The sequence below is a fragment of the Macaca nemestrina genome, chromosome 10 (genome assembly GCF_043159975.1).
Source record: "Macaca nemestrina isolate mMacNem1 chromosome 10, mMacNem.hap1, whole genome shotgun sequence".
Taxonomy (NCBI): Eukaryota; Metazoa; Chordata; class Mammalia; order Primates; family Cercopithecidae; genus Macaca; species Macaca nemestrina.
Window position 1 is genome coordinate 1,376,962 of NC_092134.1, and position 11,299 is coordinate 1,388,260.

Here is an 11,299-nt window from a genome sequence, read left to right on the forward strand (position 1 = left end):
CGTCTCGCTGTCGTCTGAGACACAGACCTGGCTTCTGTTCGTGAGTCACTATTAGATGTTTCTTTTAAAGAAACTGAACATGTCGGCCTCTTTCTTCAGCAGCTTCCTTGGACTTTGGGGTGGACTTGCACACACCTGCCTACGGTGGAATTACAGAGGACTTTGGGGTGGACTTGCACACACCTGCCTACGGTGGAATGACAGAGGACTGGTGGCCTCCAGTTTGCTTCCTGCTCCTCTGAGCGCCACCCCCCAGCAGCCACACTTCTACCAGCAGTGCAGGCAGCTCCGGGCTCCTGCCTGCTCAGCCCAGCCCACCCCTGGCCAGCCTCACTGCATCATCCTCCTGTGTGGGGCCCTCAGAGTATGGGTCTTAGCCCCGTGGGGTCCCTCTTCCAGCTCCTGGGAAATCAGCCCCAGCTGGGACCCAGGAGATTCTCCAAGTGTGGAGGTGTGCGTGGTGGGGAGTGTGGTATTGCAGAGTGAGGGGCCCTGGAAGACACATGACGGGGGCTGCCTTGGCTGCCTGGTGTGAGCCCTGCAGGAGGCAGGAGGAAGGGGATACCCCGCGAGGCTCAAGGGGCATCAGAGCAGCGAGGACCTGGACTCACCCCTGGGGAGGGCCAGGGAGGGAGCGAGACCCAGAAGGAGCTGAAGGCTGAGTGTGCAGGCAGAGAGGGTCTGGCTGAGCCCCCCAGGCTCAAGTGCGAGTCATTCTATGCCCCAAGAGTGGCAGAGGGAGGCCAAGTGATCCTCTGGAGGGAAAGAACCCTGGGGAGACGGGCAGAAGTGACACTGCAGAGCCCCCACCCCAACGGACGACGGAGGCTCTGTGGACGCAGGCAGGTGTGTAACAGCCAGCCCTTCAGGTAAACTAAAGAAAGCAGCCTGGATATGTGGCATTTGCCAACTTCTGTGGTGTAAACACTGCCCAGGGCTGACCTCCCACTGCACTGTAATGCCCCTGAGGGTGGAGCTGGGGGCGATGCTGGTGGTCTCTACTGCATGGCGCTGCCACCACAGACTCAACAGCTAACTGCAACAGTTGTAAAATAACTGGGAGCTGAGGGCTTGTAACTATTACCCTTGCTTTAATAGAGTTTACTTCATGGTAAGTTTATCTGATGCAATTGTGATAAAGGCAGCATTGAACGCCCGGCTTGTGCATTCCCAGAGCTCTAATGACTGGCTCTGAAAGCTCACAGGGCAACTCCAGCACACCCCACGGAGGCCCCTTGCACCATGATATCCTTTCCTGTCCTGGATGGGCAGGTGACGTCAGGGATCTGGTGGCCTCCTGTCTGCCTCGCCGCCTCTGCAGCACATCACAGACCCTGAGACTCAGCTGCCGTGCCTGGGGGAGCTGAGATCCAGTGTGTGCCACGGGGGCAGGTGGAGATGAAAGCCATTGGTGGAATCGTGAAGGCAGTGCTGTTTCCCACACACCAGAGCTGGAGGACACTCCCAAGGGCCTGAGCTGCAGGTGTTGGGTCCAACTCACCTCAGGCCGACCTTCAGCGACGCAGGTTGGTTCCCCCTCCCCGGTGGGGTCAGATGCGTCACTGTACCTCCCAGGTGTGTGGGGGTTCTCTTTAAAGAAGCCTCTGCACCCAGCACTTTGGGAGGCCGAGGCGGGCAGATCACGAGGTCGGGAGATCAAGACCAGCCTGGCTCACACGGTGAAACCCTGTTTCTACTAAAAATGCAAAAAATTAGCCGGGCGTGGTGGCGGGCACCTGTAGTCCCAGCTACTCGGGAGGCTGAGGCAGGTGAATGGCGGGAACCCGGGAGGCGGAGCTTGCAGTGAGCTGAGATCCGGCCACTGCACTCCAGCCTGGGCGACAGAGCGAGACTCCGTCTCAGAAAAAATAAAAAAGAAGAATCCTCTGCAGACATTTCTTCCTTGACAGCAGCCAAAGCTCTAGGAATCCTGGTGTCTGGCACCACCCTGAAGAGTGAGGGAAAGGACCCCAGATGGGCCCAGCCGGACTGTGAGAGGATAACCCGCAGGGCCCCGGGCACCGCCCTCCCTCCCCGACCCTGGAGGGGCGGCTTGGCCTTCCCCTCTTTCACAGGACTCTCCTCCTGCCCTTTCGTGGGCGCCTGCCCACCCCGCCATGCGAACAGCCCAGACTCAGCCCTCATGAAAGGGCTGGAAGCAACCTTAAAGTGAAAACGTTTTCGCTCAGCACTTCCTTCCAGAAATTCATCCAAGAAAAGCAATCAGAGGTGTGTGTGAAGATTTATATTGTAACAGCATTGTTTGTAATGGTGGAAAACATTGGAGACAATCTAGACGTTTAAAATAGAGGATGCCTTATGTAAGTTATTGTACATCATTCTCATCGCATATCCAGCAGGCATTAAAAATAATGCTGTAATGTGTGCAAGGACGTCTGAACGAAGATATCATTACGGAGTGATTTGTAATAAAAGACTAAGATAAATGTCTGTTGATAGCGAATTGCTTAAACAAATTACGAGGCCCCTATACAGTAGCACAGGCTGAAGCCATTAAAAATAATGAGGGTTCTGTAAGGTCCCGTGCACTTGTTCCTGTACAGACTATCTTTGATTTTTTTTTTTTTTTTGGGACAGTCTAGCTCTGTCTCCCAGGCTGGAGTGCAGTGGTATGATCATGGCTCACTGCAGCCTTGACCTGCCGGGCTCAAGCGATCCTCCTACCTTGGCCTTCCAAGACGCAGGGATTACAGGCACACACCACCATGCCCGGCGGAAACTATCTTTGGAAAGACCTTTTAGAGCAGGTGACCGCGGCAGCCTTTGAGGGCTAACATGGAGACATTGTGGCCAAAATGACAAAGAAGAAACCTCTTTTCCTCCCCGCTGTGTATTTTATACTCTACACTTTTAAACCACAGACATGTCTTATTTTGGGGACATAAAAGCAAAAAACTAAAAAAACCAAAAAGGCCCTAGAGCCCAGTGCACACAGACGTTGTCCTGGGGTGAAAGCACTTTGGCCGTGGTGGGAAAATGCCAGCCCTACCAGCCCCAGCGTCCTCTTTTGTAAAACGTTCGATTTCAGCTGGGAAATAAAGTTTTAGGGTTACAGCTCTTCATCTCTGATTCTGCAGCCTCAACACCCACTGTTTCCCGTGTTTTAAAAGAAACTTTTCCTAGTTTAGCATGGCTTTCTTTAGGTTTTCTGAGAAGTATGAAGACTGTACAGAGTCCTTGCAGCTCCTGTCCCGTGTCCTGTCACTAACCTCTTTCATTACCACGGTACATCCGTCACAGTTAATGAGTTTGCATGGATACATCACTCTTAACCCATGTCCACACTTCAGTCACACTTTATTAGTTTTCCCAACGTCCTTTTACTATCCCAGGCTCCCACCCACGATCCCATGTGACATTCAGTCATTGTGTCTCCTTGGGCTGCTCTTGGCTGTGACTGTTTCTCAGACTTTCCTTGCTTTGATGACCTTGACAGTTGTGAGGAGGACTGGCCAGGTGTTCCGTGCATGGTCGCTCCGTTGGGATTTGTCCAGTGATTCGCCTGGGGTGTACAGAGGTAAGGTGGCTGTCTCTCATGGTGTATTGAGGGCCCCTGTCATGGATCGGACATCATGGCTGACATTGACCTTGATTCCTGGCTGAGCCTGGTTGCCGGGTTTCTCCACTCTAAAGTGACTGCTCCTTTTTCCATTCTGTGCTCTTTGAAGTCGCCATGCAGAGCCTCGATCCGTGTCTCTAGTAAAGGTGGTGAGAGTGGTCCCTGCTGGTGGTGCTGCCCAGAGGGAACGGTGCTGTCGGCTGCCCTGGCTCTGTCCTTCCCTGTGGCTGCACGACTGAGTCACAAGCCTACACTTCTGCACACCCTTGGCTATTCACTGGTTCTTTATCTGTGGCTTTCACCGCATGTCCTGGGGACAGAGTTCCAGAAAGGATGGCCCATCCTCGTTTGTGTGTGAGGTATGTTGAAGGAAAAATAAGGCTGGACATCATTATTTAGGCCTTCGGGGGAAAGTTTTTGAGTCCTCTGTATGCCAGAATCAAGATGTATAATTCAGCAGCTGAAATCTCGGTCTTACTTTCACGTCTGGAAATGAATTATTATATATATACATGCAAATGAAGGAAGGTGACTTTTTTAAAATCCCTGTTCCATCTCTCTACAGGACAGTTTCTACCACGTTCAGCTGAGCGTGCAGGGTCACATCACATTTTCCCTTTCTCTGAAGTTCATATTTTATTTGAATTCTGATGGGCGTTTATCACCCCTCTCCATTTGGAATGACACCGTCAGAACCCACTGTCTTTCGACATCTGCACCTCATTCCTTATTTATATGAGATTCCCCAAAGGCAGATGTTATGGAGCAGAAAATTGGTTTCGGAGCAGACTTTCTCCATGAATTTTCAGGACGACTGTTGCATCAAATGCCCGTTAGTAGAAATGGAGTGTCTTAGGCTGTTCTCTGCTGCTGTAACAGAATATCACAGATGGTAATTTATCAAGACGAGACATTTCTTCTGCTTATGTTTCTGGAGGCTCCGTGCACATGGCACTGGCCTCTGGTGTGGTCATCCTGTGGTGGAAGGGTGGAAAACAAGAGGGTGAGTGATTGCAGAGCCTGGCCTCCTCTCCTCTCCTCTCCTCTCCTCTCCTCTCCTCTCCTCTCCTCTCCTCTCCTCTCCTCTCCTCTCCTTTCCCCTCCTCTCCTCTCCTCCCCTCTCCTCTCCTCTCTTCCCTCCCCCTTCTCCCCTCCCCTCCCCCATCTCACCTCCCCTCCCCACCCCCTCAACTGCGTTAGTCCAGGGGCTGCCTGGGGGAGTGGGGATCCCAGAGCCACCTGCCCCATCCCCTGGTGGCCATGGGGTCCGCTACACCTTCCTCCTCCCCCAGTCTGGGCCCCATCACTTCCCCTGCCCTATCCCCTGGTGGCCATGACGTCTGCTCCACCTTCCTCCTCCCCCAGTCTGGGCCCCACCTCTTCCCTTGCCCCATCCCCACTGGAGGCCATGGGGTCTGTTCCACCTTCCTCCTGCCCCAGCCTGGGCCCCACCTGTTCTCCTGCCTCCCCCATCCTTTAGAAGCAGAGGAGGCCATGAGGATCCAGCATCCACAAGTGAGCTCTGCGTACCCTTCCCAGGGAGGGGAGGGGAACCCCCACCTGATGTCACCCTCTTTCAATGCCAAGGCTCTTAGTGTGTGATTAAGATTGTTCTTGGGCGGTTCTCGACCATCACCCACGACTCTCCTGGTGTCCACTGCAACCATCTCAACCCAGAAGCCCTGGCAGGTGCCGTGCGACCTGTGTCTCGGGGACTGAGCCCAGGTGTGCAGGTTCAGGCCCTTGGTGGGAAGTGCCAGAGACGGACATCAGCAACTGATGCAGAAACTAACCCACAGGCAGGGCGCCGGGAGGTCCAGGCTTCGGGACACGGGCGCTTCCGAGCCTCCCTCCCCCACCCGAGGTTCCAGCGTCATCACCACGGAGGCAGTCCCGGGTGCAGCAGGGACATTTATGTCCTAACCAGCAGGATAGAGGGGCACGTGGCTCCCTCGGATAAGTCAGGGCTCTCCCCGGAGAAGAAGACAAGGACGTGTGGTGAGTACACACTCAGGCAGCGCCAGAGCCCAGCACTAGAGCCAGGTTCACTCCGCTCTTCTCCACAGCGCTGAAGCACACCATTGTGTCACCACGGTTTTCTTGGTGTGACAAGTAATGTTTTTCTAAATACCCAAGTGCCACAGATTGGGAATGTTTTACTTTTTAATAAATGAAAGGTCATTAGAGTAATTGACGGTGGGTGACTTCACCTTTGCTGCATTCAAACTCGCTGTGTCACCAGAGAGGAGAGCTGGGATCACACTGGCAGGGCAAATGCCTGGCTTGGCCGTCCACAGTCAGGAGAGGGCGAACAGCTGGGGGCAGTTCTCTGCGGAGCATCAGAAACCCTGATGCCAATCAGCGGATGCCCGGGAAGTGTTGGCTCACGTCGCGAGGAAATCTAGGTTATTCTAGCTGGTTTCAGGTATCGTGAGGAAATCTAGGTTATTCTAGCTGGTTTCAGGTGTGGCTGCATTCTGGCCTCTAGAGACATCTCTCTCCATCTCTCCATCTCTGTTTCTGTCTCTGTCTCTCCCCTGCTCTTCCTTGCTCTCTCTCTCTCTCTCCTGGTCTCTCTCTTTCTCTCTCTCTTCCCTGCTCTCTGTTCTCTTTCTCTCTCTCTCTTTTTTTTTTTTTTTTGACAGTCTTGCTATCTCCCCCAGGCTGGAGTGCAGTGGTCTGTTCTCCGCTCACTGCAAGCTCCGCCTCCCGGGTTCACACCATTCTCCTGCCTCAGCCTCTCAAGTAGCTGGGACTACAGGCATCTGCCACGGTGCCCAGCTAATTTTTTTTTTTTTTTTTGTATTTTTAGTAGAGAAGGGGTTTCACCGTGTTAGCCAGGATGGTCTCAATCTCCTGACCTCGTGATCCTCCCACCTTGGCCTCCCAAAGTGCTGGGATTACAGGCATGAGCCACCACACCCGGCCTCTTTTTTTCTCTTTCTCTCCTGCTGTCTCCTCTCTCCTGCTCTCTCTCTTGTTCTCACTCTCTCTCTCTCTCCCCCCTGCTCTCTGCTGCACTCACTCTCTCTGGCTCTTAGCTCTTCCCTCCTGTGCTGCTTCCATCTCAGGCCCCACATGCTGTCCCCTGGAATCCCCTCTGACTGTGACCCCATCAATGCTGCAGCACCTCCCAGCTCACCTGTGCTTAAGAAACAGCACACGCCTTCCCCAATAGCTTCTGCAGTGGTCCTGATCTTGCTCTGCTTGGCCCTGATGGGGTCATGTGACCCCTACCCCACAGAGTGCTGTCCTAGGGAGGCTGTGCCTTTACTCTGCGGCCCGATCACATGATTCACGTGTGTGAAAAGGCGAGGGCCCCACCCGGCCCACAGGGACTGGACGTGGGGAGGGGCAGCCCCCCAGGGAGAGCCAAGAGCATCATGGGAGGGAGGGAAGGTGCTGGGGAGGAGCCTCGTGTCCGCGTGGCGGGTCCTTCCTGTCAGAGCCGTCTGTCCTGGTGTTCGGGGGCTGCCGTCTCTATTCACGCCCCCAGGGAACCTGTCTGGGCTGGTCAGAGTCCGCGTCAGCCCCAGGAGTGTGTGTGCTGCACACTTGACCGCGTCCGTCATGCACATGCAGCAGCAGAAAGGCTGAAAGCCCTGGTCTGTTTCACACCTGAGTGAAAAATTAAGTCTTTTCATCCGTGAGGACTTCAGTGGTAACGACCCAGGCTGCTGACTCCCAAGGGGGCTTCCGTCTGCTCCATCACTCAGGACCCCAACCCCAGAGCTGAGACGGGGCAGGCCCTGACTTTTCCTGCAGTGCGTCTACCACAGTTTATTGCCCAGGATTAATGCTGCTTGTGACTGAGAGCGTGCAGAGAGACCAAGACGGACGTGGACCAGGGCGGCTCTGCTCCCAGCTTCGCGAACGCTGGCGCCTGCGTCTGGAAGGGAAGCCCTGCAGGCTGGGATTCGGGAACGGGGGCGCTGGAGCTTCCCGGGAGAGGCGGGCAGGACTCCCTGACCTGGTGTCCACTGCAACCATCTCAACCCAGAAGCCCTGGCAGGTGCCGCGTGACCCGTGTCTTGGGGACTGAGGCCAGGTGAGCCGTCAGAGGCAAGAGCTCAGCTCCAGGTCAGGCAGGCCTGCGGCTGGATTCCACACCACAGCCGTGTGGCTCTGGCCTCAGTTTACCCACCTGTAAAATGCAGATGACTGTCGTATTGACATGATTGCCTCGAAAGGTGAACGAGGCCGTCCTGTGAAGATGGCGCGGACACATCCCAGCTCTCGATCACGATGGGCAGTGCTAATATAATACAACGACGTGAGGTTGGGAGCTGCTGTTCACCCCACCCGGGACGTTTCTGCTGATTGTTTTGAAGCCCCACCGTGAATCTTCCCTTTTCCCCGATCCTAAATCTCTCCCGCTGCTGCAAAGCCGTCCGGAGACACTCGCAAGAGGTGGGTTCTGGAGCCCTGTTGCCCGGCCAGCTGGAGGGACAGAGCTCCAGGTCAGGCACCCCTGCATCCCCTCCCTACGCTCCCGCCCCTCAGCCCACGTCCCACAGTCCAGATCCCGCACCTCCCCCTCCCCTTTCCGTTTTCCTCCCATAAGACCCACCTCTTCTGCCCCTCCCTGGCCTCTACCTCCTGCTCAGGGTCCAACACTGACCTCTGCTTCCCTCCACGTTTCCCTCCTTCTTCCCTTGGCCCCTGTCATCCACAGCAGATGCCCCTCAGCTGCCGCCCCACCTCCTGCTCCTGACCCAGCTGGCTGCCCACGTCCCGTGAGGACCCTGCTCCTGGACCCCAGCAATACGTGTCCTCCCACTTCTCTCCCTCTCATCGGCCCCTCCCAGGAGCCCCTTTCCCAGTGTCATCTCTTGGCTCCAGCTTCTTCCAACCAAACCCTGAACTCCATCCAGAGTGGAGCTGATGCCCTGCTCCAGAGTCCATCTGGTCAACCCAAGTCAGCCTCTGGGACCCACCCCTGCGGGGCAGCCACATCCCAAGTGGGGAGAGCGCGGTTGGCTCATCCAGGACACATGCTTACTGGCTTGTTCTATGTGATCGGGGATTGGGTCTGGGGGGCCTGTGGGGTTTGGGTCCCAGGGTGACTCTCACCTGACCCACCCCACGTGCCGGCCGCCAGTCACACGGGCTGTGCAGACGTGACTGTATGTTCCTCCCAGGCCACTCTGTTGTCCTCAGTGAGGCCATTCCGGGGAGGTGACAGTGATCACAGATGGGGCATGTGTGGCATTGTATCCCCATGTGTGACGCGTGTCCTCTGTTAGGAGCTCAGGGTGTGGGTGCCATCATGTCTCCACATGTGACCTCACGTCCTCTGCGCAGAGCTGGGACACTGGTGCCATCGTGTCCCCACCTGTGACCTCATGTCCTCTGTGCAGAGCTCGGGACACTGGTGCCATCGTGTCCCCACGTGTGACCTCATGTCCTCTGCTTAGAGCTGGGACACTGGTGCCATCGTGTCCCCACGTGTGACCTCATGTCCTCTGCTTAGAGCTGGGACACTGGTGCCATCGTGTCTCCACGTGTGACCTCATGTCCTCTGCGCAGAGCTGGGACACTGGTGCCATCGTGTCCCCACGTGTGACCTCATGTCCTCTGCTTAGAGCTGGGACACTGGTGCCATCGTGTCCCCACGTGTGACCTCATGTCCTCTGCTTAGAGCTGGGACACTGGTGCCATCGTGTCTCCACGTGTGACCTGATGTCCTCTGCTTAGAGCTGGGACACTGGTGCCATCGTGTCCCCACGTGTGACCTCATGTCCTCTGCGCAGAGCTTGGGGCTGTCCTCTCATGGCCGCTCCTAGACGGTCAGGCCCTGTGTTCCAGGCGGCTTCGACAGTGACTGTCCCCGGTGCTGCCGTCACTAACCCAGCCTAAGAGCAATAAAGCCACCTGCCCTGGCGTGGAGAATGTGTGGGTTGCTATGCACCAGTCGTCATGGCACCAGCACCCGTGACTTCAGGTCGGATGAGTGTCTGGAGAACAGTGAGCAGCGTCAAATGGTCAGGGGCCCAGGGTGCCTGAGGAGGTCAGCCTCTGCCCAGTTCTCTGCGGGGAAACCTGTGGGGCTGTCCTGGGCCCCACGGAGCTCACAGTCGCCCTGGGGAGTAGGGAGGAGGGGCCCAGGAGGCCTTCTCATCTGGGACAGTCCTGGAAGAGGCCCCTCGGGGACACACATGGGAAAATGGGGCATCCAGCAGCCAGACTGAGCCAGGACCTTGAGAGAAGAGACAGCTGTCCCCGGAAGTCCTGCACTGTGGCTGCTCCATCCACTGGCCAAGTGGAGCATCCTGGACCACTCACAAGGGGCTCTGCTCTTCATGACTTTAATGCAACCTGTCACCGTCGTTGTGGGTGATCACTAACACAGCATAGCAAGGCAGGGAGACTACAGGGTGAGGAGTTTCTGCAGAAGATGTTGGAACCAGGAATGTGCACAGACACCATGAATGTGAATTGTAACTTCAAAGGGAAGGCACAGGCAGCCCAGCAAAAGCAGCAGCTGATGGGAGCTCGCGGCGAGCCCACCTCTCCTCCAAGTGGCGAGAGACCCCAGAGGAGAGGCCCGGGGTGTCGGCCCCCCTGGAACAGAGAGAAAGATGCCTGGGTGGACGGGTCCCCAGAGGTGTGGACAGCAGGGTCCCCATGCTGACCGCGGCAGGACAAGCTCGGGTTCAAGCTCCTCAAGGAAAGCTTTAAGCTCATCCCCAGCTTCTGAGCAGGTGCAAGCCAGTCCCAGGGACGCTTTGTTCCGTTCCCTGCTCTCCAGGGGAGGCGGGTGGGGAAGGGAGGAAGACAGGGGCCTCTCCCTCCTCCCTGCACAGCCTCAGACCTTCCAGCCAGAAGCAGTGGCATCTGATAACGATGATGACTACGCTACTAATTATTAGCATTATGATTTAATAGGCAGGGAGCCAGTGAAGTGCAGGGGCTGGGGGAGCTGCAGCACAGAGTCCAGGAGAGTCCATCCCGGCCCCGCTCCTGAGCCCGGGTGACCTTGGGCCAATCCCCCAAGGTCAGCCATTCTGTTGGTTTCCATCACCTCTAAATTGCAGTTCCCAGGGAGCACAAAATGAGAAAAAGCGCTTAAAACCCTGAGCATGGATGGCTCCTGCCTCAGGGCTGTGAGCTGCTGCCACCATTAGTCCTGAGAAAGCCAGTGGGGCGGGGGCTCCACCCAACCTGGGACGCTCCATGTGGTCCATATGTCGTCCTGTGAAATTCTGAGTCTGTTGCCAGTAGATCAAAGTCGGGATGTTCCAGGTAAAACCTGGATTTCCACCTCCTCCTGGAGAACCGGAAGTCCTGGCAGCTCCAGGCGCACCCGGCCACAGTCGGCTGTCAGAGTCAAGGCTGGGGGCTGCTCCCCAGTGACCCAGCTCCCACCAGCTCAGCTGGACTGGCAGCCACGTCCACCCAGCCCTGGGCATTGGTGCTGTGACCCTGATGTGACCTGGGCCTTTGCCCCCGAGGCCCTGAGCCCCCCTCCCCCAGCGAGAGGCCTAGGGCGTCCGGAGTAAGCTCAGTGGGGAGCAGCCTGTGTGGGGACGCCTCTCACCACAGGTTCCCCCTGAGTTTAAACAAAATGCACATGTGCACACACGCACACACTAAAACACATATCTGCACACACCTGCACATAGCTACACACCCACACGGATGCACAGCACACACATGCCATGAACACACATAGACACACAGGTGCACTCACACTCACACATCCCACAGACACGTGTG

General features: G+C 56.3%; 1 long non-coding RNA gene across 2 annotated transcripts; it reads right to left on the reverse strand.

Moving 5' to 3' along the window:
- Positions 1-3,032: 3,032 nt before the first annotated feature.
- Positions 3,033-9,621, reverse strand: LOC105490541 (uncharacterized). 2 transcript variants are annotated; one of them, XR_011608632.1, is made up of 3 exons: positions 8,654-9,621; positions 7,725-7,835; positions 3,033-4,450 (listed from the first exon to the last, which is right to left on the reverse strand). It is a non-coding gene; the product is annotated as an uncharacterized lncRNA (long non-coding RNA). The 2 variants fall into 2 exon arrangements; XR_011608633.1 differs by lacking the exon at positions 3,033-4,450 and adding an exon at positions 4,484-4,555.
- Between the last annotated feature and the right edge of the window lie 1,678 nt (positions 9,622-11,299).